The 27,650-nt window shown below is 39.8% G+C and overlaps 1 protein-coding gene across 1 annotated transcript in view; it reads right to left on the bottom strand.

Annotated features, from left to right (window-relative positions):
• The window catches only part of Neto (Neuropilin and tolloid-like), a 189,900-nt gene that overhangs the window by 118,252 nt on the left and 43,998 nt on the right, over positions 1-27,650 (bottom strand). The window lies entirely within an intron of this gene.

The raw sequence follows: 27,650 nt of genomic DNA, 5'->3' as shown, positions 1-27,650 counted from the left end.
ATCCGGGGACATAAAAGTAGAAAATCCTACCTTTAGAACGAGCGCAGACGGAATATTTCATGAAGTTTTTCGACGGAGTCGCGGGAGCTCAAAGATCGACAACTTTTTCATCCCGTAATTCAGTAATCCTTCAAAGATCGAGAGGGATCCGATCTTTTCCGCTAATTTTCCCGCCGTAATCTATTACTCTTGGTCGATCTACGAGCTCCCCTAATTTTCTTGTCATAATTTAGCGACCCATTAATTCTGTGGAGTAGTATATTTTACGACCGGGACATAATATTTATAGTGATTCGAGTCTAATACTCGGAAAGCTTTCTATGACAGAGCACGAGTTATTATGCTCTGCCTTTCGCAGAAAGAGATTCGGAGTATGACAGTCAAAATACATTTACACCCACCCTATTTTTATAACCTATAAATTACCAGCCTGAACCGATTGGGGTATTGCGGACAGATATGACGATTATTGATGATCTCGGATCCCCTTACTCGGAACACGAGCCATGATACATTCATAAACACTATTAGCATAGTTGCGTCAGTTCAGCTCTTGTTCGCTGCAAGAAGAGAATATATTAAGTATTTTCATTTTTGTGTCACGGTCGTCTTTGAATACCGATTGAATAATTATCGATTTGGAAAAATTGACTTTTTCGTTAAATGTTACTGAATTTTTCCAACCGGACCACTATGTGACGGTTTTCGGATCATTCTTAAATTATAATGAAAATAAAAATCGATACCGGGTGCTATAATTTTCTATTGCTCTACTTAACACTTTGGTCAATGTTAAATTTTCGTTTCCATTTTGATTTTATTTATTTTATTAATCGCAAAAGAAATCTAATGCCTAGAAAAATTGTATAATAACATTGAAGCTTACGGTTGTGCATTCTAACACATTTATATAAATAATAGATATCAAATTATTGATTACCATGACAATCGATTCACAGGCTACCAATTAGGGGTGAAAGCCGATTTATAGGCTATTAGTCAGTAAAGTGTTAATACACTTTTTATATTAAATGCGTGCATAGCAAAAGGATTTCTACCCTGTTTAATAGATATTATAGTAGAATATATTAATTATACCACAAATTCGAATCGAATAGGATTTAGACTATAGCGAAATAGGTTATTACGAAAGCGTTCTAAGCAGGCTGGAAACGTTTGAAAATGAATCCAAACTTCGGAAATTACGGATAACGTGGACCGAAACAGTGTTTGAATAGACAAGCTCGGAGCTCATTTTCGGTGACAGTCCAGGTCTCTCGGCAGTGTAACGAGAGAAAGAGCGAGGACCAGCAGCGTTCGTTGTCTCGCGCTCCGAGCCCGAGTTAAGTGGATACCACTGTATTACTCGGGACCGATTCAATTACAGGTATCGAACTCTTTGTGAAACATTACATACATAAATATCTGACCTTTTAATCTGCATCAGTTACCCCTGCAACGCAGCGCAACGGTGTCGAACGTCGACCGAATTTACGAATTTAATTTCACCCTGCCGGTAACCGGCAGCAGCGTTGCGAAGTCATTTAGCGCAACAGACACAATTACCTTTTATTTTGCTCGCTTTAAGCGTTCGCTCGCGGTCTTAATGCAACGCCGTTCACAGCAGTTTCCACGGGAAAGAAAAAATTGATTCCCCGACGCGATAATTCGCGTTAATTAACTGTTCTTCAATATTGTTCTCGGTAGAGCGGGCAAATGAATGGAGGGGATCGTTACACGTCAGACGAGGGTTGGGGAGTGCAACCGCAGTGCAGGAAAAACCGATCGGACAGAAAATGCGGCGGACCCGGCAAGAACCGAGGGAGCGACGGAACGGAGCTATCGAAATTGAAAATTTCCACTGGGGAAAATTGATCAGCCAACACGGTGCGCCGGCCAATTCCGTTTTGGCCAGCGATTGATTATGAGCCGTGGGCGCGGTGGGCGAGCGAATTGCAGGTGGAATAGAAAAAGGATGATCGGGTCGCCGGTTCCTCGTTGAAATACGCGACGCAAAGGGGAAGGTGTCTTCGGCTTCGGATCGGTCTAGGAAATCGAAAGGTCGACGGTTCACCCGGCGACCGTCGGTCGTACTCATCCGCGCGTCCTTCCTTCCTTCCTTCCCCACTGTTTTAGATCGACCGAGATTCTCCTTTTTCGTCGCGCTCCTTTTTTCTCCCGTAGACATGAAATATTACGTCGCCAGCAGCGACAACTCCATTTTTATGAGCCGGCTGGCCGCCGTGGCCTTCCGGTCGGCAGCCCTAAAGCCATTCCAGTATGGCCCGGCCTCGCTTCTAGCTCTTTACGCCCGATTGAAGCTTCCGCGCCCCGTTTCGAACACTCCTATTGTCGGCTCCTTCGACTGGCCGCCACGGAAATTCGCCGAATGTTGTTATCGAGTCAAAGCTCGCGACCGACGGTCCCCCGGTGACCGGCGACGGTTTTATATCTCCTTTCTAGCCGCGTCTGTGTCTGCTAACACAAAAGTCGCAAATGGCCAATGCACGCGGAACAGTTTTTGATCATCCTAATGGATATGTTTTTCTTTTATTCGTGGATAAAACGGGTCCAAAATCAGTATAAAATAGAGAGATTGCAGAAATTTAACCCGTTACGGTTGTATTAAATGTAGAGATAGATGTTATGCTGGTCGGAATTAATTTTCGTTGAGAGAACAGTAATATAATACACAACGTGCAAGATTAAGTAGGAAAATACTTCTTTTTAATCCCCAAAACTAGTCCTCCACTATGCTATATATGGAACTCTCAAATAACGATAAAACACATCCTTCTAAATTGTTCTAAGTACGCAGAACTCCGCGCTAAATACCAAATGAGACCAAACATCCACGATAACCTTAACAACAGCATGCAAATAAGACAAGTTATCTCATTCCTGACAGATTCAAGCCTATACAGTAAACTCTAATATCTCCGACTAAAAGTCGTCGCTAATAACCGCAAGTGTATAATTGATGCGACATAAAATATGAGTGAAAAAAAAGGAGAAACAACATTTGTTAATACTTTCTTAAAGTTTAGATATATTGTATGTAACATAATAACATGTTTTAATTTTATGTATGAATAAAGAAAATCGGCTGAAAGTAGACATACAATCGTAAAGAGTTAAAGAAATATGTAACGAATGCAACGAATTACTACTGAAAAATAAATTTTATCACTATATATTACGTTAGCATAAATACAGTTATTCGCGATGTGATCATAGAACCTAATTGAAAGATTGTTGCTTCTACGCATTTAAGATAAAACAGATCTCGTTTAGAATAAAATTTATGTAGGGTAGAAGTGTCCTGTTAACCGTAAGAGAGAAACTTTACCATTCTTTTTTTTTGTAAAAAAAACTGCAGCTACAATAGAACAAGAAGAAACAAAAGAAAGCTGTCCTCCATCAGAAATGGAACAGAGGTTCTTGACAGGAAGCTATTCGTCTATGTACAGGTGCTGGAGGTGATGATGAGAACGAAACCTTGCTGATGCCTCTGACATGTGTAAATAGTTGCAGTTTGTCTTGTCTCATTTCTGCTACATTTAAAAACGTTAAACTAAGTGTTGAACCTCATTTTTTGAATTCCGATATTTATGTTACTTTCATAGTTATAATTTTGTATTTATGGAATTTGTAGAATAGTTCTGCCTAAGAATAACTCAAACGATTTTTACAATTATAGCGGAGTAAATGTCAACCGTGTTAATTGTCACAGCAGATTATCGACAAGAGTCACGGAATGAAATGATGTTGGTTTATGAAATTTATTTCAACAACTGCATCTGTAACTCTGTTACAATTCATAGATATAATTAAAATTTGGCTCACTTGACCATAGCATGCTTAAGAGAAAGTGAACAAATCTTCATTATTCTTTCATAAGTTTATATTTATTTTTTGCATTAATAGGTACCTAAATGCATCATTTAACAGCATTGTGTATATAGATCGTCAATTCAGGGAAGAAAAATCATTTCCGCGAGCTCGTAAAAGATGATAAAAAACACTTCGATTTTATCGGCCAAGGTTATTTGAACAGGCGAACCCAGGTGATTGGGAATATCGGGTTACAATATATATACCCGGGCACTTCCGACTTGAATCATTGTCGAAATTCGTCGTCCAAGTCGACCACGGTGATCGAGCGGTGGGTTTACGATTTCCTGTTCTCGGGTGCGGCCAACAACCGAGTGGCCCTCGCATGATCGTGTAAATTTTCAGCAAAGCAGTTCGCTGCGGCTCAAACTCCGCCGCAAGTCGAAAGCTTCGTGACAAAGCGCCCGTGCTCGCCGTACCGTTCCCGTCGGAGAATCACACGTGTGAACTGTCCTATTTATCAGATCTACCTGCAGCAGCAGTCTGCCCCCGGTACACCCTCTCAAATCACGATCGCTTGGGCGAGCCGACACGACACGGATTAGAAACTTGCGGCGGGATATTCCAGCACAATTCCAACGAATTACGCGATTGGTTAGCAAGTGTGGAACAGCTAACAGAATATACGCGATTATTTACGCAACAATTGTATAGAATTTAATTAGCTGACATTCCGATTTCCACGAAACAGCGAAACAATCGTCCGAAACAGGGAACGATTGCTGCAATAATTTCAGTGCCTGGTATCTTATACGAGATAATTAATGAAATGAAGACATAATAAAAGTAAACATAATAAATGAAGCGTATGCACTTTACCGATCGGTCATTCGTTCGTAAAAATTTCATTTATTATAATGCAATTAAATCTACTACCATGCTTATACTTCTATAACATTGGCATTAAACTATATTTATTTAACTTATTTCTATTTTATTTATTTTATTAATCGCAAAAGGTATTCTAAGAAATGTTTAAAAACTGCTACTTCAAATATTGTATCTTGAAAAATCATCAAGAATATTTTGTGTCCTCGATGAAAAGCAAAAACTGATTACAATGATTAATAAAACTGATTGTAATGTTACGTTGCCTAATCGATAATGTTATTTATATATTCATGAATTGTTACGTTCGTCTGGACTCTGGATTAATCCGACGTCCATCAAGCGTCAACCGTATTATTTATAATTTAAACACTGTCCTGCAACCGGAAGGGAAAGAACAGAAAGAACATTATTCATAATATAATTCACATTCTCATGGTAAATAACGGTCTTTTCATTTACGAATTCGAAGTTAAAAAAAAAACGGATCCCGTATCCTATCAGTGTCATAATATCACGCGTTCAAGAGTGATATCCAACCAACAGAATAATGATGAAATGAACGTCGGTAGGTCGATACGCGATACGAGAGTATCGAAAACTCGCTAATGAATTTTATTTCGCCAAACATAGGGAGAATATTACGCCAGTGTTTTTTTTTCCTTGGATTTCGTACAGTCCGTTCGTGCGGCATAAATAAAAAAAAAAAAAACAGAGCGCAAATCGGTGACACGTTTACGTTCGATACTATTCTATCCATTTTTATGTCGATTGAACCGCGGAAAAAGCGGCGGTCGAGCGAGCGAACAGTTTAGTAATATTCCATTGAATTTATCAAATTTCATAAATGCGCACCGGGATTTAATGGAATCTTCACGCGGTGGATTTGTGTTACGCGTTCCGTTCGGTAGACGCGGCTGTCATTGCGACGCCGAATCATAACCATCGATCACAATGCAACCGGTTCGAATTGTTGGCAAATAAAAAACGAAAGCGTAAGTGGACGGGGGCAGGTGCAGGAGATATGACCATGTAACGCGTTTCGCTCAATTCTAGTTAATTAATCCGCATTCTCGAACGCTGTGTATTTTTTCCGGTAAACTTCCCCAGGAATTGCACACGCTGTTAAGGCAAACTCCAGTTTGATTTGTTTTACGCTGCTAACTGACAGTTATCAGCAGCGTTCGCGTTACAGGTGAAATGAGCATTGTACTGTTGCCGCAACGAAATGCGCAGCAAATTTGGTTAATCCTTTACCAGACAGCGGATCTTTACACAAAATGAAATTTTTCCTGTTCGATTATGCAGAAGTTAGGTAAAAAAGTTATTTTTTTTAATGACGTTTATACGATGGATATAATGCCATAGTATCTTTAAATTTTTCTTCAGTCTTTAATACTGTATGTATCGATTAACCATTTTCGCTATAAATGCAGTAAAACTATTGTATATTGATTATATAATAATCCGTAATTAATATATGATATATAATTATAATAATATATTTTAATAATATATTGTAATAATACGTAATTATAATAAGTAATTCGTTGTATAAGTATATATGTAAGTATAAATGTTATTCAATTCTTTTAAATTGAAATAAAATTCTGCTGTCTCTGATCATCAATATTTAAGCAATCAAGTAAATGATGTAGGCATACAGTAAATACAAATTTTACTTTTCTTCCAAGAAATTCTGACAACTGAGAAATTTCTAATTATTATAATTATGAAGAAAATTTACAATTAATAAAATCTGTTAAAAGTTTCTCACGAGGTTGTCCCTAACAACGTATTACCAAGATCAGAATCGTAAAAGGTGTTTCCCCTAATCATCGTTATTAATCTTTACAAGGTAATTAAAGGGTGTTGTTAACCTGTCGTTAAGTAACGTATGTATTAAAGAGAAGTAAAATTGTAATATTGTCGAACGCATATTTCAATCTACCTCTTTATCGGGTATAAAATTTGTGTCCACCCCTAAGTCATACGCCGTTCAATTTTGAGGACAAAGTAGGTCTGCCAGCGGCACCATAACGACGCCATTCGACCAGCATTCGAATAAAAATATAATTTGAAATTCGCATGCTAAGTAGATTCGTCCGACATTTTTCTCGGCGCACTTATATTCGCTATGGCAGAAGCTTGGGCGTTCACGCGGGAAGATAAGTTGACAAATTTTTCACGGGCGATCCGGTAAAGAATCTCCGTCGTTTTTGCAGCAACCCGGGGACAGCGCGATCGTCTCGATCGTTTCGTCGCTGCGTTTTTCAGGCACAACGGACCGATTAATCGTCGCGCGGCGGCCGTGCCGATGCTAAATCGCCTTAAATTGCTACGAATTACCTCTCGCGAAAGAGTCTCGCTTTTCTGTTCCCGTGTTCCCTTCCTGCCCTACTTCGGCTCGTTCCCCCCCACCGCCGTCGCCGCCGCCACCGCCTCGCCGTTCTTATCGAGCACAAAAGCAACATTCATCCTGGTTATTATTCCACGAAATCCGCGGAATTAAATTGTCGACGGTCGGTACAATGGCAAGAAAACGCTAATACGTAAGAACAAAAGGTGAGAGCCTCGTGCGATTTTTATTGGGCCTCGTTAAGTCGAAACGGCCGCTAGTTTTCTACGTTAATGTTCGTCGATTTAATCACTCGCCCGACGTCGTCCACCGTCCAGGTTTGGTAATGAAAATATTTAAGCGTTGCCCGTTCTGTGAGTCATCGATAATGCGAGACACAAAAGGTTCGGGAAAAGGCATTCAAAGCCTGATTAATTCCCGTGCGTTGCTAGCTGCGCGTTCACGCCGTGGACGAGGTGAATCAGCGTAATCAAAAGCAGCTGTCTGACATACATATTATAAAAGCGAAACACATTATTATATAAAAGAGAATGCGTTTCTAATTATAAAAGAGCTAGGGCTAATAAAGGAAAATTACTTATTATTGTGGTATCGGGAATATTTCGGCACCCTGTAGATAATTTTAAGATAATTTTAAGGCCTTCGGCCCATCGGCGACGCGGATGCCCACATCTGGGGTTTGTAGAAATTAAGGAAAGGGAAGCAGGTATGTATAAAAAGCCGAGCCGAGATTGAAACGGGAGATTCTTGTTTTGAAAGTCGTTGCGAAAGGGTCGCAAGCTAAGTTGTAAAAAGTAGAGAGTCGTCGTGGTCGTATAAAGTCGAAAGTTGTATTTATAAGTTGTAGTAATACATTGACAAGTTGTTGAACCGCGCAACTATCGTACAATATAGTCTTAATTTCTATTGAATCCACAATTTGTAATAATTAATAAATATCTATAATATTGTTACTACATTATTATCACTTATATTACTGTTATTATCATTATCACTTGATTGAATAATGTACGAATTATAAACTTTGCTTCTACGTTATTGGCTCAGATAGAATAGTCGAAAAATTAATTCTCTGTGTCGTTATTCGAACGAATTGTAATTTGCAGAAACAGTTTTTTTTAACATTACCTAGTAAGTTAATCGTTCTAATATCTTAAAAATTGTCAAGTCATCTGCTCCAATTAAAAAAAAGTTATTACACTTGGTAAAGTGTCAGAATATTTATTGCGTATTCGGGCGACTGTTTGCACACGAGCGTCCGCAAAGAGTTAATGAAAGAGAAGGATCGCTGCGATAAAATGAAAGTCGTAACGTCTTTGTTCACACATCCTCTTGTTTTATCAATAAAATTAATAGAGAGAAGCTTAGTTGGAAAGGAGAAGAGAATCGGAGAAAATTTTCGCTCGCAGATTCGCCAAACTTTTCGCGACTTCGCGAATTGGAATAATGGAGGACAGAAAAGGAGTGAGAGGGGGGGGGGGGGCGAGAGAGAGAGAGAGAGAGAAAGGGGTAAGGGTAAACGAGCAAGCTGTTGTAGGCGTAAATATTAGCTGTAAACGTTGCGATATTTGTAGGGAGAATTGGTACATGCCTGCAGTAGTTCGCAGATTTTGCAGGAATAACATTTCAGGCGGCATTAACTTGGGTGGAGAAAATATTAGCATACGGCGCGCGTTTGCCCCGAACTATGAATTCTCCGTGTGTCCAAACGACCGACTAATTTGCCTCATAGGGGCCGGGAGGCGAGGCGAAAGCGGAAGAAATATTATTGCACAGGCGAGATTGGGGCCGGATTGTCACGAGCTTTTTTTGGCAAAATCTTCTGCAATCTCTGCCGCACTGATTCATTCGTTCCTAGACAGGTTCTTCCGTATTCCGTACGCGACGAAAATTAAACCGTTCCGAGGATCGACGCGCGCGATTCATGGCGGAACGATGGTCTCCGTGGGCTCGCTCGCTGATTGCCCGTTAATAATTGCAAATACCGCTGAACCGCGCTCGTAGTCTCTCGTCCGTCCACACTCAATATGGACAGTCCAATGATGAGAGCGCGAATGGATCGGAGGTGATTGCCTCCGTCTAATACCCTTTCACCTAACAACAATATCTTCATTACGGTCCATGACGTCGTAATGACCACGTACGGAGCAGCTGTTACAATGAGCGAAAGGTGAACTCCAAGTATCTGTCTACGAAGCCGCACGTTCTTGCACGGAAACTCTCGGGTTAATTGTCTCAATATTCAATGGTCCCCAGTTACTACGTTATTGTATAACAATATTGTATCGTAGCGTGTAAGAAATCTATTCAACGTCCAAACGCAATGGTATGGACATTTGGTGAAACAATAATTTGAACATAGTCCAATAAGATGATGAAGATAATTGGACGAGGAATACCTAATTGTTCGATTTGATTTAAATACAGTGTGCACATGATATAAATTTATTAGTATCGTGGCTGTTTCTAGTAATTGATTTTAATTATTAAACGAATAGAGAGTATTGATTGCATGGGTATGTTGCCCATGAAACTATAACACGATATTAGTAATATACGCGTAATGCATTGTTTTCATTTTATATCAAATACATGGCGCACTAATTCCACGACTTTGTAATATTACAGTTCAGTTATTAATGTCTTTTATTAAACAGTTATTCGTTCAAAGTTTACTGTATTATGCAAATATGATACCAATGTTACTTCTATTTGCAGTGAATACTAACGAGGCTGACACGTGGAAGCTTCTATTAATTGCCTATGAAGAATGAATATTACTATGTCGGAGTTAAATTCTGCTCTATCGTCATCAATATTTAAGCACTCTATTAAGCGCTTTTTGGGAAAACAAAGTTTAAAGCTTCTTTATGTGAACAAAAATATGGAAGCCAGGATGCACGATAAAATATATGAACGCTAAATCTACCGAACCTTAAAAATAACTAACTTATGTTGCTTTATAATGATGCGAAGATTATATTATATCTTTCACCATTTTTATTACAATGCATATTTGAATGAAGAAATTGATTCAATCGTTTCTTAAAGAAAGATTCTCATAATTTGAACAATTTGCCAATTATAAATGTGAGACGGATTCTAAGTCAAAATTACATTTTCTATGTTCCCTAATTAGAAAAAGTAATCGCTTAAAGAGTATGCATTTCCACAAACTTGAGGCACTTACCTTACTTAAACGAAACATCATTTTTTATTACAATGAATACTAGAAAACTGTAGTCACGCCGTTAAGACCATGGAAATAATCCACTGTGCATTCGTACGGTAAAACTCGCCTAAACCCTGGGTCCGTAACGTCGCAGAGATTTTGCCAATTAGGCCACTCCGTGACACGGAGGTGTTGGGAACAAGCTAGATTCGCACGAATAATCATCGCGGAGACGATGATCCAGATAACGTCAGAGGGACGGACGGGCATTAGTCGGGACTTACATCCGATTAACGCGAGTTGGTATCCATCGCTAACTAGTTGCCGCATCAATGCGACACGCAATTCCCTGGGAAGGCAACAGAGGCTCCTTCACGCGCAGATTGCATCTCAATTCGGTGAGATGAGATTCGTAATCGAATCGGCCCGCATTCAGTCCTCGCCGTTTAGCTCGCTCGTATAGCGCTCGCGCCTGCTATACCTATTGGAACGCGATACGCGACACCTATTGAACATTTTCGATTCGAGAGAGAAGAGCCCCTGATAGCACGTCCCGTCACGAGTTTCCCCCGTAAGCTTCTTTGTCACCCAAATGTGTGTTTTTAGTGCGAGACGTGAGGTTCCATTTGAAAGACGAGATTAACCGACAGCTCTATTCCGGCGTAGATTAACTCGAGAGAAGCCTTTTCGAAGCATCGCGATGATTTTTATCGCTCGGCATCTGTCAGAGTTAATTAGACTTATATGTCAGTCTAACAATTAGGCTTAAGCAAAACTGCATCCATTACATTGTGTTATTTAGAACGACGACCACAATTTTGTATTTCACGTAAAAGAACATTAAATTAATTTTGTACGTATCGTTATTTAAAATTGTAATATTTAAGATAATATTTGAAGAATTTATTAAGTTCACTTTAACAACATTTTTATCATATGAGAAGGATACGATTAATACAGTAAATATAATTATGTACGTTAATAATGTTAGTAGCGAATGTGTTAACAATGATAAGATGTAGTTTTAGAAAGCAAGGAAATTGTTATCTTAAAAAATAAACAAGACGAGAATCTCTTCTTTATATTCCATTCTTTTTGGACAGTGAGATATATATGCTCTTTGATATTAAATCTGACTGAATAAATATTTTAAAAGTGCTCAAAAGCGTTTATAAAATTGAAGACGTAAAAGGATTGAAGATAGTATAGCGGATATCAGAGTAACAGAGACACAAAGATTTTATAGGTTTATATTCACCGCTGTCGTCATAACACCTATAAAACAGGTAGTTTCGTCTTTATTTTACGCCCCAAAACAGTGTACTCAATTTAGTGAACGCTTTGAGCACACTTTGCAGCAATTAACAACACGAGCAACGTGTTTACAGGGTTCTCTCATTCCTTTTCTCTGAACCACATAAACAGCTCAACCATTTGAAGAGTGTTGGGCTCTGGGCCATAGTAAGAGAATGAACTTTAAGAACAAGTGTTGCGGAGAAGCTGAAATGTAGAACTGGCTGAGCAAATAAATTAGAAGTCATCTTTCGATAATACGGGATTCAACTATGTCCGCAATTAATTACCGTCAAACATCCATAATTAGATAATTTCCTGCCTCTGCATATTTGCTGAACGTCCAATCAACCGGTGAGCCAGCACCGAGTCCGGCGATGACGAGCGAAAAAAGAAGCAGTGTCGGATGTTTCGTCGCTGTTTCCATGACTACACTTCGTTTGCATAAAGACGGGCCCGTAATGCAAAGAAACAGGCTCGCGTTTGTCCGTATTTCAACTCTAATTAACCAGCTGCCCCGCCCACTCTCCTTTCTCATTCGCCCCGGTCTTATTGGATGCTAATGAATACCAGGATACGTCGTCTATCGGGCTGATTACGGTGAAGGACCGACGTGCGTAAACACGTAATGTGGTAATTCGACAAATATTGAATCCGGTTCGTAGGAATCGAAAGAACAGAGGAAACACCGTATAATCGCGCCACTTCGACGGTCAGCGGATAACGATTCCCTCTGGCTCGAGCCAACCGAGAAAAAGCTCTGGCCGATTCCGTTTCTAGTAACCATGACGACCGTACGGCGTGCTAGAGGAAAAACTTTTTAACATAAGAAAGTTCACGCTCCGGTCTATTCGCGTGCAATTTCCTTGCCGAGCCGCAGTGATCAAATATGCATGCTAATGCGGACGAAATGAGAAACAAAAATTTTTAGAATGCGGAATCTAATTAACGCTGTCATACATGGCTCGTCTGCTCATAGTTTCTTAATGGTTTCAGCTTCTCTGCGGTGGTTCTTAAAATCAGAACCCACGTCAAGGTTGGTTGTCGAGATTTAATTTCTTCTGAAATGTATTTGAGAACTACATATGTCTGTTTCGCGAAACCAAGTCTTAAAAAGTTGCGATTTAGTGACTTATTTTATAATTCGAATTGAAACACTCTTCTAGCTTTCACAGAGAAGAAAAAACTTTGCCGATAGGAAGAATTATTCTGGAAATCTAAGTTATTTCAAAAGAATCATACATATTTTATTAGTGGTAAAAACATTGTTATGCTTTGAGTTCGAAGGAGTGTTTTGAGACCATTAAAGTAATAACTCCCCTAATTTAGTATAATAAATATATAATAATGAAGTGATGTATAAGGCATCTGATTTGCTTTCTTAACTTCTCTTCCGTTCTACAAGAATCAATTACCAAGACACCTCTTTCAACTAAACGTAATCTATCTGTAACACTCTATCATAAATTACAACACAATATTTTCTCCACTTGCAAGTGTTGAGCAAATTAACAAGGTATTCGAAAGATCGAGTAAAGGTTGAAGAGTTATTTAGTGAATCTAACCGTGCATCCGCAGTACAAAACTATCCTCAGAATGAATACTCCACCGTAGCCGCGTAGTTTAATGTCGTCAGAAATATCTGCACCATTGTAGATACTACCACTCACAATCAGTATTTACAAGTGAGCCCGCCGAGGCACAAAGGGAAGATTACACCAGGAACTAACGTAATCAGAAGCGAGGTAAAATAGTCTGACTGCGGCTGGGAGCACTTCCCACGTTCCTTATTGTTAATATTACGTAACAAAACGTCGTGTCGTTCGCTTCGGCATGTTTCCGCCGGTGAATGTATCTAGTTTATTCCATGGACGTGCACGTGTCGGAATAATTCGCCATAATACCCTCGCATTCCCGATGTATAATTACCATATCCGGCGCGTAGTTGAGCAACCATGAACGGTGGACACGAAATTATTTGAACATTTAGCCGGCGCTTGTTACGCGTATTTACGACTGCCACGTTTGTGGAGGACAACGAGAAATTTGCGACGCTCGACCGAACGCAGAGCGGACTAATTCGAGACGAGTCTCGAGAGTAAAGAAATCGGTTAACGTTACGCCGGCGCTGTAACTCTCTTTTCATTTCGTTTCGGCCGGCGAAAAATCGAAATCCGGCGGATAGGAGGAAATTAAAGGATGCTTCACGGGATCGGAAATCCAGCCCCGGGCACAATACAATGCGAAATTCGATTGTCCGTTTCGTATCCTAGGGTATCGTCGGATATTAAATTCTATCACTCCTGGCCTAAGGTTCGAGACGACGACGCCGCTGTTATTTAACCGACGCTTCGCACCGTCGCGTTCGCAACGAACGAACGTCGCTTCGATAAATTATTGCACATTTTAATTGTACGTATTTTCAAACATGAGAAGATAAAGCGATTTGCCGAGATCCATCGTTTTGCGTTATTCGTGCTTGTTAGCACAATTCATCCGAACCAATGAAATTCTGTTTTCCGACGGATGTATTATTCTTCGCTGAGAAGTTATTTTGCGAAAATATTCGCAGACTGAACGTAACGCACACTGCTGGTTATAATTGATCGAATGCTGGAGAGAAAGAGAAGGAAAGAGAGAAAGAGAGTGTTACGCTTTACCCGTGTTTGAAAAGTAAATGCAAATATTTCTTTGTTGTTGTTGTTGACGGATACTCTTTTATTACGGAATGATTATGAGAATTTGCTTATTTACCAGTATTATGAAACGACACGCAATATTTCAAAACGGAAAAACATCCGGCATTGTATTGCTATTTTATTTTGTCATCACTGTTTCATGTTTCAACTTATTTTTATCTGATACAATAGCTGGATCATATATCTAGAATCAGATTAGTATATTTTGCAACACTTTTTATTTGAGGATTATCATAATCACAGTATACTAGTCAATTTTGTGAAAATAATCATACCAGTCCAGAGATAAAAATAATTAACGTGTAAGAACATATTGCTCGCCCTGTAAATTTAGCTTCTAATCAACAACTTCAAAAGCCCATGAAATTGAAGAATGTGAAATTTAACATTAGTTGAAATTTCCTCTCTATGCAGGTTGTGTCTTTCAATTATTTCACCAACGAAAGTTATTTCGTATAAAAAGAGATTACCTTAAACTTTGTTAACCATAACTATAAAATATTTTATAATTGCGTTTTAATGCACGAAATGTTTAAAACATTTTGTAAGCTTTCCACATTTTGCCAAACGAATTTCGAGTTTTGATAAAAATTGTTGCCGTCTATATTCCTGTGTATACCAAGCAACATTTTTAATCGAAACATGTTACGGAATATGTAGTTTACAAGGAAAGTCGGAACGACGAAGTTAAATGACTCGTCTTGTGTAAAGTCTTTCGCATAATAAATGTGAATGGCACGGGTTGTGCACGTTCGAAAGTATCCGCGCAGACGGCCTATCTAGAAAATCGCGTGGAACGGGAAGGAAAAATATATGTAATGGCCGCGACTGTCTTTCTCTCGACGCATTTACAGGAAATAAGTAAACCGTGCCGATGATAGAATACCGGCGCCACGGGGCCGTTGGTAGTTATTAAATAAACCGCCACGCATTATGCCATCCCCTTTTCTGTCTCACACCCGATTTTATGAGCCACCAAGCTCCAGTTGTTCCGCCCTGCAGCTGCGGCGCAAGAAAGATTCTTTTAAAATTAAAGACCGCCAGAGAAACCGCCATTCGGGGAGAATCCCCGCGAAATAATGGAACCGCCGTGAATGCGGAACCCACGGAACCCGCGGAAATCTGAAACGCACGAGAATTTTCATGTATTTGAATAATATGTTTCTTAATGGCCCGACGTAAGAACGCGGCACACGGGCTACTCTTACAACTGCACGGAATGAATGGTATAGCTTCTCTTCGTGGTCATTGTTCTTCGGCCCTCTGATTTTTAACTATGCAGATTTCATGTTTTCGAGAATTACTTTTTCGTCTCATCTATTCTTCAGAAACTTCTAATGTTCCGCTTTAATTACGCGAACGGAAACTTCGCGGACACGGTGTTCCCAGTAAGTGGTTAACTAGCGTCGTGAGGTATCCACTTTCAAAGTTCACCCACTAATCGTTAACTTGTTTCTTCAATCTGGAACTTCTTGCGTACGGATTGATGACGTCCTTTCAACTATTCGCGTAATTCTATGGCTATAAGGACAGTCGCCTCGAGTGAAAATTTCGAAATTTCAAGGTAGCGTAATATATGATTTACGCTAATATAATATTAGTGTAGACGTTATAGTATATAGTATAGACGCTATTTTATCTACTTGCATATTATCCAAACTATAATGTCAATGTAATCATTCGTAGGTATTTTGTCAGGATTATCGTTACACATAGAGTTTATATAAATTCGATCATTTCATGTTATCTAGCAATATTTGGAAGTTTGTTATACGTATACACACACATTACATTAACACATTGCGTACGGCGCATTTTTACGCTCTCGAAAAGTTGACATTCATTTTTTTTGCCAACCATTTGTTAAGGGGATTTTGTTAAGGGCAAGACTTCGTTATCCTGGTAACATAACAAGAAAGTCTATATTTAGTTCCTTAAATCGTCGATTGAGTCGAAAAAAACCTGAAAACGAGATATCCCGTTTCTCGGCCACAACGTTCGAATTGCTAAAGACGAGAAATCTCGTCTCCCGTACGCAATATGTTACGGACGAAGCACGCATCATCTAGCTTCTACTAAGAAAGTTTACTTGGACAACGTGCGCGTACGATTATTGTGTTAAAAATCGATTTAGAGCACTTACATACTGCGTCATTTACAGAAGTTATACAGAAATAATTCTCACTAACATATTTTTATTCGCAAACCGAAAAAAAAATGGAAAATTTTTCGTTCAATAACAGGCGTCTAGTTTTCGTCATAACGATCTATGCCGAAACGATCTATGCTCGCAACGTTTCGCGTTAGCCTCGCGTTCCCGGCATCTTTCTGATGAGCGCGGCAGATCAAACGGGAAGCGTCAGTAGGTCGGTTACAAAGCCGGCAGTGAAACAGGCACCGCAGCGGGGCAGCTCATCAAGAAAATGATGCAGTTCGAACATACAAACCGGATAGTTCTGTAACTAGCTTACCCCCGTAACTCAGCACGCCAAGCAGGAGATGATCTACTTGCGACAGGAAAAACACCGCTTCCGGCGATTAATTACGCGGCTCTGGCAGAGCCTGGCATTAAGCTGCCGTTTCCCCTACCCCCGCCGAATACCGATACGTCAGAATGGCACACCGGCGGGCAACACGTGCGTGTTCCCATCCATCAATCACATGGCATTCTCGCTGGCGTACCATCGTCGCGTTCGCTACTGATTATCGTGTGCCCGGCAAGTTTCACCGGAGATCTGGAGGGATCCGCGACCGGGAGATCTCGTGACCCTGTCACCGGATTCCCGGCGTTCCCGTGGAAGCTATCTCTCGGCGAGCACCTGCTGAAACGGTCGACCGAAGGAGCCTCTCCGGTCTAGCCGCCTTTTTATTCATCGGCCGCCGCCTCGTCGACGCAGCCGGTCCGTCTAACGAGACATACATTATGTACCAAGTTCGCTCACTTTGGAAGCGCTGTCACCGTGAAAAGCGAACGATGAGACGAGCGAGTTACGACCGGCGCCACGCGAAGTATACCGTCCGCTCCTGCATACGCGATGGAGGCAACGAACCTCGGACGACTTGCCGGCGTAACCTCTACGAAATCTGAATGACTCCCTCTTACACTTTTCCGCGAACTTCCTTCCCCTTGCTGAACGCGAAGCGTTATGCTCCGAGATCGTTACGCTCCAGCACGCCGTTGTTTGAATGCCGAATTAGGTGATCCATTGTGCTGACGCTACGGTTTCGGTTTACTGAAAACGACCGGGTTTCGTTCGTTGATACGGGCAAAACTTGAGGGGGGAGAGTAGTAATCTTATCAAGGATCATGGATAATTCTGCGTCATTTGCAGCGCGGAGGAAGAGGGTAGGAGACTCGCGGTGGATCGTGAAAGTAATTTAGTAACGCAACGCGACCGGTAGTTTCTTTAACGGAACGTAGAAGTTTGGACAGGATTTTGTTCCACTGCTAATTCGAACGCGCTGATTTATCATCGTACAGAGTTATTCAGGGTCTATGAAGTTTTTGCGGCTAGAGAAATGTTTGAACAGTGCTGCTTGACGTAGTAGTTTGCGGGTCGTGCACAGCATGTTACAAGAGAAGCGACGTAAAGAACATTTGGGAAATGCTGAATATATGTGCATTAGTACTGCTTCATTATTTAAGCGCGATTACACTAATAGCGGGATGCTGGCTTAGAAGACATTAATTATTCATGAGCAAACGGTTTAGGAGAAACAACAAAGATTTTGCGGTTAGGAAGGTGTGTTTGGACGTCGTTCGTTGACATGGTAGTTTGGTATTAGCAGATACATGGCGCAAAAAGTGTGACGGAAAGTCCATTTGCAGGTGCTAAATATTTAGCCATAGTACTGTCTCATTACCTAGAGCAAGCACGGTTAATAAACACCCTATGCCGTGGAGGCGTTCTAGATTGCCTGGAGACAACGCTTTGACGTCACAGTCATAAGCTCTCGGTCTTGCGAGTTCGATATAGGCGGTAACTGAAGACTCATCATCTGTTCTGCTCTGTCTTACAATTAACCCAGTGACTTAAGTAGGCGTGGCCCGAGGTCTTAGCAGAACCGCGATAATGCCCCGTGGGACAATCTCTGTTCATGTTTGTTTCAAAGGATACGGTATTGCTATATTTGAAAGAAATCGATAATTATAAGATCATCATGATGGAATTAACCCATTGCACTATATCAGTCTTTCATAGCTACGTTGATTACAACTATTTCGTTCTCAATTATTTCCTTGATATCATGAGATGATTCTAGTGTCCTAATTGTCCTCGTTTACTTTCATTCCCAGATTTCGATGACAGGGGATTCAAATTTTATTTCGATTTAATAGGAATGATTAGCAGCCATATTTATCGATTCGTGCATGAAACGCTCATCGCGAGTCTGACTCGTTATTATAGTGCTAGGAGTTAAGAAATGTGAGAGCATGAATTAATTTTGAAAAACTTTGCGACATTATTTCTGTTATTCTTTTGGGTCCTATGACTTCTTCTCTGAAGAATTGCTTCACTTGTAAGTACTGCTCGGAATAAAAAGATTTTTGAAATAGTAATTTTTACCTTGTCATGCAATACAGAATTTATGATATTATATAGTTATTTATTATATAGTAGTTAAGTATATTTGAAATAATATTAACATACGTAATTACTATTTCCAGAAAGATTAATTACCAAATTTAGTATTATATAAGGAGATAAAAATATTTACAGCCTATTAACTAGTTACTCGTTGAAAATTTGTTGCATTAACTCAAGTAAATATACTTATTACGTTTGAGATATTAACACCATATCTTCCAGCAGATTTGAATTTCTTAAAAAATTGTTCAGAAATTACAATAAATTCATCCATAATTGATCAAAACAAAAGATAATTAGACACAATATCATTTCGACATAATTCAGTCATTGCCTATTAATATTAGGATTCCCTTAAACTAAATGTTAATGGAAAAAAGACTTTAATCAGAGCGTCAACAAGCTTTCCACCTGAATTTGCTCGGTTGACTGGAAATTTGTGGTTGGCACTATACCTGTCCACACTTTAACCCTGAGAGGGTGGACAGTCGCATGATGGCGTAGTGGTCTGTTTGCCCAATCTAGCTGACCAAAAGCCAATTCCATCAAACTCATTCCAGGTGAAAATAAGTTGCTGCTGGATAAAATCGAATAAGTGGAGAATGCTACAGTGCCGCCATTTTCTTTTTTATATTGTCGCCGCGGAGGTCAGCCTGTACAAAATTGTTCGCAGCCGCGCACGAACTGAATTCGAGGTATTTCTACGGGATAATAACAGACCCGTTCCGCGATATTTTTGTTTTCGAAGTAGATTAAATTTTCTCCGAAAATATTTCCTCCAATGGCGAACATCGAATATTTTCATTTAGTTTATCAAATCGAGGTTTGATGAATTTATAAGAAAAACAATTTCGGTGAACAGTGCCATTAATAAGCGTTATCGCATTCCTTTTATGACGATCGCGGAACGAAACATTTCGGTCGCAGCATTACCTCGACCGCCTTCTGTACCCTTTTGCATCCGAACAATAAAGGTAATACAAAACGGAAGGGAAACGAAATTTTCCAACGAAGCCACCGTTTGTTTCCTCTGTGCGGTTCCCAGAAAAAACGTTCACACTGGGGTTTTCCCTTCCTCGTTTTTCTTCCGGTATTTTTTTGGTAAAAAAAATAAAAGTAATGCACGATAACACCGCAAAATTGAAACAGAATTTTCGGTTAGACCGCTGCCAAATCCCTCTGAAACGAAAAACAATTTTCTCTGACAAATTCTGTCCAAAAGCCGCCTTTTGTATATTCCGTGACAATCGACAAACGGCGGCAACGTGTTCGAACCATTTCACAAGTGTCCCAAATCGTGTTACCGTTGAAGAGAGATAGACAGAGGGCGAGGGAGAGGGAGGGAGGGAGTGAGGGAGTGAGGGAGAGAGAGAGAGAGAGAGAGAGAGAGAGAGAAGGGGAGAGAGCGCGAGCCGGTCGAGCGAGCGAGTATGAAACGCCGGCAACCGTCGACAGTCCCTATTAAAATAAAATTTGCTGGCTACGTGAGGCAATAAATGTTTCGATGAGACCGATAGATCCCGGCCACTTTGCATTCGGCTCGTCGCGCTCCCGTCACAATTTTTACTGGACACCATAAATTCGTGCGAGCTTTCGCCAGCAGTAAACCAGTTGTCAGCTGCTGTCGGTGCCACTACTGGCTGCCATTGCGAAACTGTGTATCGACTCGGCCGGTTGAATGAGCGCCGGCGGGTTATCAGGAACGCAATACCCACGAGATGTCACGCGTCCCCGTCTTCCGAGGATACCGGGTAACTTTCGTTCCGAGTTTCCACGGAGTAAGCTGTCCTCGCGTCTCTAATTAACGAACAAGCTGCGCGCCGCTTGGCAATTTCGCCAGTTACGCTGAAACTCAGCCCAAGGGGCGCGTTACAATCTTTTGCGTCGCTTCGTTATCAAGCGCGATCCGAGCACACGACCGGACTCGGACGACGGATGATCAATGCGAGATGCTGTAGCCCCTGACGGAATTCGAAACTTTCTGTTGCTCCGTTCACGCTCTGCCCTCTGCGCCGGTCTCTTCGGCGATCCCGATGTCTTGGATATGAGCTTGGCTGTGGTTCGCTGTTTTCTTAGCAAACGAGAAGTTGTTTGATCATTGCTGATGTAAGATATGGGAGTCGACTATATCTAAGGAAGAAGACGTTTCCAAATCACGTCTCCAAACACATAATATTATAAGTGTTAAGCAGATCGACGAATTTCTGTATTTTATGAAAACCTTCACATCCAAGGTACAGGACTTTTATTAGGGTTCAGGTATACTTGTAAGTATGCTAGACAGAAAATGCGTACTGTCCCCTAGCTTACCAGTTCTTCTGTACCGTACGTCTTATTCGTATCGTGCGCCTGTCGGTATAATTATATATATCACTCATCTCTTTCTTGTATATTATACTACCATATTCTATTAGGTTGGTAAGAAAATAATGTCGGTTTCCAAACTATATCTTCAAATGGACATATCACAAATTGGAATAGGTTTTTTAAATCAAAATAAGATCCTTTACGATCTACACATTTCTGCCAATAGATTGACAGTTTGTTAACTCCAGTAACGTAAAATTCTGTTGTTCTGGAATTGATAAATTCTTCAAACGAATATTACACGAACTTGTTCGCTATCCATTACGAAGTCAATAACTCCAAGCGAGCACAAATTAACAGTAAAAACAAAAGCATACCTATCATCATGCAGCACGACATCTGCATTGTAAGATGACCTTGGAAGGTAAACAGAGAAAAGATTATTGTTATCCCAAAACATGCGTCAAAGTTCGAAAACCGACATTAATTTCTTACCAACCTAATATGTTTTGTACTTCCCTCCTCTGTTTATATTTTTGCATTTTGATTTACTTCTTAGAATATATTTTGTTCGATTAACACGCGTGTTCTTATCCATACCGTTCACTTTCCAATCTCTCTATCGATCCCTTTCAAAGCCAGAGTTCCCATCAGTATGCATTAATGTTTTCTCGTATTTCAGATATGTCATTAGCAAGCAGTCGCTGGAGGAGCCTATTTTATGAATGATCCACTACGTCGGAAAATCGAAATCATGGTACATTCATGCATATCTTCCACTCGCGTTTATTACTATTAGATTCGGTGTCCAGCGATTCATTAAAATTTAAATGTGCCACTTACTCATACGTCTATTGTTAATGATGGAAAATACAAGTATCATAGTGATATTCAAAATATTCATTAAATCGCCAGGCCGCACCGGTTTCATAATTCGTGATGTACAATAATTCTTAATTGCTGAATGAAATATCATTGCTCGCGTATCCCACTTTTCCACAAAATTATGAATCATAAATTGAATGACAAATTATTGTTAATGGTATTGACGTCGGTACAGCAGTGAATGAAAGAAGACATCGAGATAATTCATAAATATTAATATATTATCCACGTTTTATTAAAGTTATTAAACTACGGAAGAACTTCTGTTTGGTTTTTATTTATTTTTGTATAGATTTTTAACAAAATTTAATTATTGCAAAACATTACTAAAAATGGGGTTAAAGTTTTTGACGTCAGAAATGGCCTAAGATGACTTAAGATGAACTAATATAGATACATAATTACTTTTCGAAATTGTTTACTGAACCGTTTATAAAAAAGAAAATCGCACTAGATAAATTCACAGAGTATCCACAGTTATCAATATTCCACCAATGCGATCCCATTTTATGGAAGCGAGACCGCCAGCTGGAAATGAAAAGAATGTTTTGTTCTTTAACAGCACGTTAAGCGACCAGCTGTTGTTTCGTGTTAGATGTTTCCGTATAGTAACAGCGACAGGAACATTTCACTCTGGCTGCGATAGGACTCCTTTGTTGCTCCGGCCACGAGGAGTTTTTAAGCACGATTAATAGACCGTGGAGCGGCTGCCTTTTTTTTCAGAACGCGTAAGCCATGGTTCATGCCGCTCCTAACAAACTTTCCAGGCTGGCATTGCCTTCCTTTAGCTTTTGTTGCCTGGCTTGTTACGATTGTTTGGCTTACACGTGGCAATCGTTTTTACGCTCGGTCGTTTGAATCGTGTTCTGTCATTCATGAAAACTGCGTATTAACCATTGTGTTTCGCTCACGAGCCGAAGAATTCTGTTTACCGCTTCGTTCTGTTGGAAACGCGGGCGCACGCTCGATGAGAAGATCCGCAAACACTGAATAGCTTGGAAACTGAACTGATTACACTGGCCTCTTGACATTTATGGCCGAAACACACTTACCTACCAGGCTCGGATCGTGCTCCGAAGCTATACAATACCGAAATATACCAACAGCGTTGTCCTGACGGCAAGTTATGTCACGATAGCAGCGCGTATAGTGTGAAAATTCTGATGTAAACCAAACGAAAGAATATTTCAGTCTTGGATAGCCTCGGAGCGTGTATGTTCCGACTACTAAAGATACAATTGAAATATACTCTTGTAGCATACCTTTGCATACAGTTGTTGACATATGATCGTATCTTTCGATTTAACCCCTTCCCGTACTTTAGCGAGTCAGAATCGCGATGAAGATTTTTGCCCAAACATAAACATCGCGAGTCAGACTCGCGAACAGATACTTGCGCCAAACATAAATATCGCGAGTCTGAGTCGCGAACACCTGCTTGGGCGACACATGCATTTTGGATCTTATTGCGACTGTTTACAAACATCAGTCTGGTCTGTTTAGCGCGCGTTGATGCGGACCGCTCGGGCCCAAGTTTCGTCGAGCTAAATAGCACGAGTGGTGCACTATTATATCTTGGGTCAAATGTGACTCGGCATCGTTTTCCAAATGTTTCAAGGGAATTTCAGTCTTCAAAATCGAGAACGTCACATTAAATTTTTGAAATCTGAAATTTCAGAACTGATTCCATTTGAAATATCAAAAGATGATCCGGATATCGATTTCATGTAATACAATTCTCTCATAAGATGAGTTATTAAAGAGTGAACTCAAAGTTGCGAAGTTAGGTGAACTTCAATTTGAATACTTCTCCGACGCAACAATTACGTACCTTCACTACTGCGAATATTTAAGTCGTTAATTTTGCACTCGAACGATGTAGCTTTTAATCTTCTACAAACGTATTACTTTCCCATATATGCATAATCCATATCTAATGGGGGAACGTATCCCTAGTGTTCGAAACAGAGTTTACCTAACTCGCGTTTCCCCGCCGACCATAATTCTTCCACGTTTCAACTAGATTGAATCTACTGGCCGATTTCCATAAAAAGTTTCCCGAACAAAGTTTCCCAGCGTGTGAGGGTGCAACATCTTCCTGTAGATTTTTCCCTTCCCTCGAATGCCATTGATCTTTTTTAATTCGACGCTGGCAATCAAAAAGTTAATTACAACGCGAATCGCGCTGGTCCTGGCTACCTCGTACAATTCCACTATATGACGGAGACTTTTGCGGAATTTCTAACACGCTTAAATTGTTGCGGAAATTCAAAGCGCTACCGAAAGCCAAGTCTTTGACAGAAGCATATTTTTCGTTCTTGAAAATCTACGTATGCAGAAATTGGTATTCCTTCATTAAACAACAAACTTTAATCTGGCATATTATTTGTGTTAGCTGGTTTTCGACAATAAACTTTTTAAATCACTTCTCTTTTCTCCTTTAAAATACATTTATCTGTCCCATAAATCGATAAGTTTTTTTTTACGAACGAAAGTATCAATTTCAAAGCGCGCAAATATATTTAGATCCCCGCGGCGATCGTGAACTATTCATAACTGCGATCAATCGATAAAATCTAATCTACATCGCATTTCTATGTACAAATCGATTGGGCGACTGAATAAAATTTCGCTAGACTGAATGGAATGAAACGGGAACGCTGCTGAACCAATTGGCTTAATAAAGTCCAGCACGTCCTGATAATTAGCAATTTGCCCGTGGGACAGTTATTCGTGTCCGCAGCTGCGCGTCTGCGATTCCGCCGCGAACAAAACGGCGAAAGAAAACGCTGCCAGCCGGTGTGCTCGCCGTAGAATATGCGCGGAGGAGTGTTTGCTCCCTTACCAATTTGTTCTTTTCGGTTGAATGACTATTTACAAAATTAATGAAGTTCCGATGTACCATCCCAATTAGTCAACAAAGTGACTAATTAGTGTTGTCGCGTCGCCGTTGGTTACCTTCTTCCTCCGGAAGCGTACAAATATTTTCAGTTTCGCTCCATTTTGCGTCCGCTATTAAACGGAAAGCATGAGTAAGGTGACAAATGAGCTTATTCTTATATCAGATGTGAGGCGATATAATAAGCAGTCTGTTGATTTTATGTATTTATGTCAAGAAGGAATATGTCAGGAAAGAATAAAAAATAGAAAAGTATAGATAGACATTGCTTTCGAAATATTGCAATTATTAATGAATGGACAAGTTTTTTGAATGACTTCTGTTTCCTACAATAGAATTAGACAATTTTTATTTTGCATAATTATCCACAGTCTAATGATATGCCATTAAAGCACTTCCTGATTTTACATTTCTTAAACATTTGGAGATAATGATAGAACTTGTGAAAAATATGTTCTTAACGTTTGGAGATGATTAATCATCTCTTCAGTCTTCAGTCTATTGTACTTTATGGAGAAAGAAACGTTATTATTTACTTTATCGTTAATCAAACTATTCCAATATCTACAATTTTCCAATTTACTACATGAAATTCGAATACACTATAAATACATATAATTTATTATATTAAATTAATATATTTATTAATATATTTTATTAATATATTATTATATTAAATTAATAACTTAATTCCATAAGTAGCAATAAAAATCAATAACATAAAGCTTTCGTTCGATGTTTTGCTCAAAATGGTAACATCGAAACATCGCTATTGCGGATGAAACTGTTTCAAGATTCGATAACGCTCCCTCATTTTTCCAGCTACGTTTAATTTTTCATTTCCCAATACTTGTGGACGGCATTGTAATGGAAAACCAGCGAGAACTTACGAGCGGTTTTAATGAAACGAATAATCGAGGAACGAGAAGCTCGATAATTCCACGGCCACTTATGAGAGAGTACATATCGACGTTAACACCGCCGCAACAAAACATCTGGTCTCTATAAAGCTGCCGCAAGCTTTGGTAACATTCTAACAGTTCCCCGCGAAATTTTCTAATCAGCGTTACACGTAAACGACGGTGTAAAGGAAAACAAGCGGTATATCAATGTAACGGTGGATTTAATAAAACCTATAGGAGAGATGTCACAATTTAATTAAAAGTGTATAAAGAAAGCAAAGTTTTATATATAAACTCATAATTTATATTTTTCTATTATGTTTATCTATCAACATGCAAAGTTTAGACGAAAGTATTACAATATTCATGCTAAAATCTAATAAAAAATTTTCAATTGATGCTTCAGCAGTTCTGACGACTTTAAGTACTATGACTTGTCAAAAATTGACAAAACTACTTGCTGAAGATTTCTGTATCAATGAATTATTAATGTGATTTACGTCGTATTAAAAATGATTTAAAAAAGGATACTAAACATCAGTATTTTTAAAGTTTTAAAATAAATCCAGAAACAGAATCATGCCGTGTAATCAAGCCTAATTTCACTTTGTTAAAGCATTGTTGGATGAAAAGCAAAATAGATTGGCAACATTATTCAAGAAAGCACAGCAATTGCAGGAGATACATATACGCTACAAATACTAGATGGTATAGAAGTATAGGCAGACACAGAAATGACATACACGGAAGTATGGCCATGCATAGAAATATGGGACACAGAAATACGGACTACAGAATTATGTTTACGAGTTTCTGGAAAGTTGCAGAATTGAGGTTAGATTCGCCTGCTTTCATTTATTAGAAGTATTAATAAATCACCAATTCCTGTCAATCAAAAGACATGTTTCTAAATACAGAAAAGTCTAAACGATCGAAATACACTTTTAGATCATTAGATGAAAATTAGCGTATTTAGCCTCAAAACGCGGACCGCGATAATACGGTGACCACACCCCGGGAATAAGAGGCGGCCGCTAATGGGCAGAAATCATTTCCCCATTTTTTTTCGTGCGCCACGAGTCCGCGCAGGGGGAAAATGAAATACCGTGGGCTGGGATCGACGCACGGCCGGCACTGCTTCGATTTTAATCGACGTCGAACGTGACTTGCATTGCGTGACGCTCTTCGAGACAGTTCCGCCGCGGGAGATATTAAAATGGAAGCTGCGAGCCGACGGGAAATTGTACGGTGTCCGCCAATCGGCGCTACTTCGTGAAATATTCATGGGTCTGGGTTTCAATGACAGACAGTTGTTAGTTTGCCAGGGATATTTTTCGTATTTAGCCAATCTTCGGTTGTGTTCGGGCGCTCGTTTCAAATACGAACGCGCCTTGATATAAGTAATCTGCTGGAGGACCATTTATTTAGACGTATCAGACTGTTCCACGACTTCTCGGCAAATGAATGTGGAAGCACAGATTTTCCTGTCGGAACTACCGAGATACGGTGATATCATCTGCTTCGTTCCGTTACACTCAAAAAGACCAATATGCGCAGTGAACGTTTCACTTCGAAACTTCAAAGGCTACCACCAGGACGCGCATTACTATTTCAGATGCTGTGGGTTGGCTAAATTATACAGATGCTTTATATTGAAGTACTGCGCTGGAATTAATCGTTCGGTTTCAGTTAAAAATATTTCGCTCTGCGCGACGCAATCTTCTTTAAAAACAGTTTCGAAATGAGCATGAATGTACGGAGAATTTATCCAGAGATGTTCAATTGCATGCTAGAAATAATAATATAAATATCTGTGATGCTGA

This window comes from Augochlora pura, chromosome 2, assembly GCF_028453695.1.
Source record: "Augochlora pura isolate Apur16 chromosome 2, APUR_v2.2.1, whole genome shotgun sequence".
NCBI classification, from domain to species: domain Eukaryota; kingdom Metazoa; phylum Arthropoda; class Insecta; order Hymenoptera; family Halictidae; genus Augochlora; species Augochlora pura.
The sequence above is the reverse complement of the archived record's forward strand: the minus strand, read 5'-3'. Positions and strand labels throughout refer to the sequence as shown.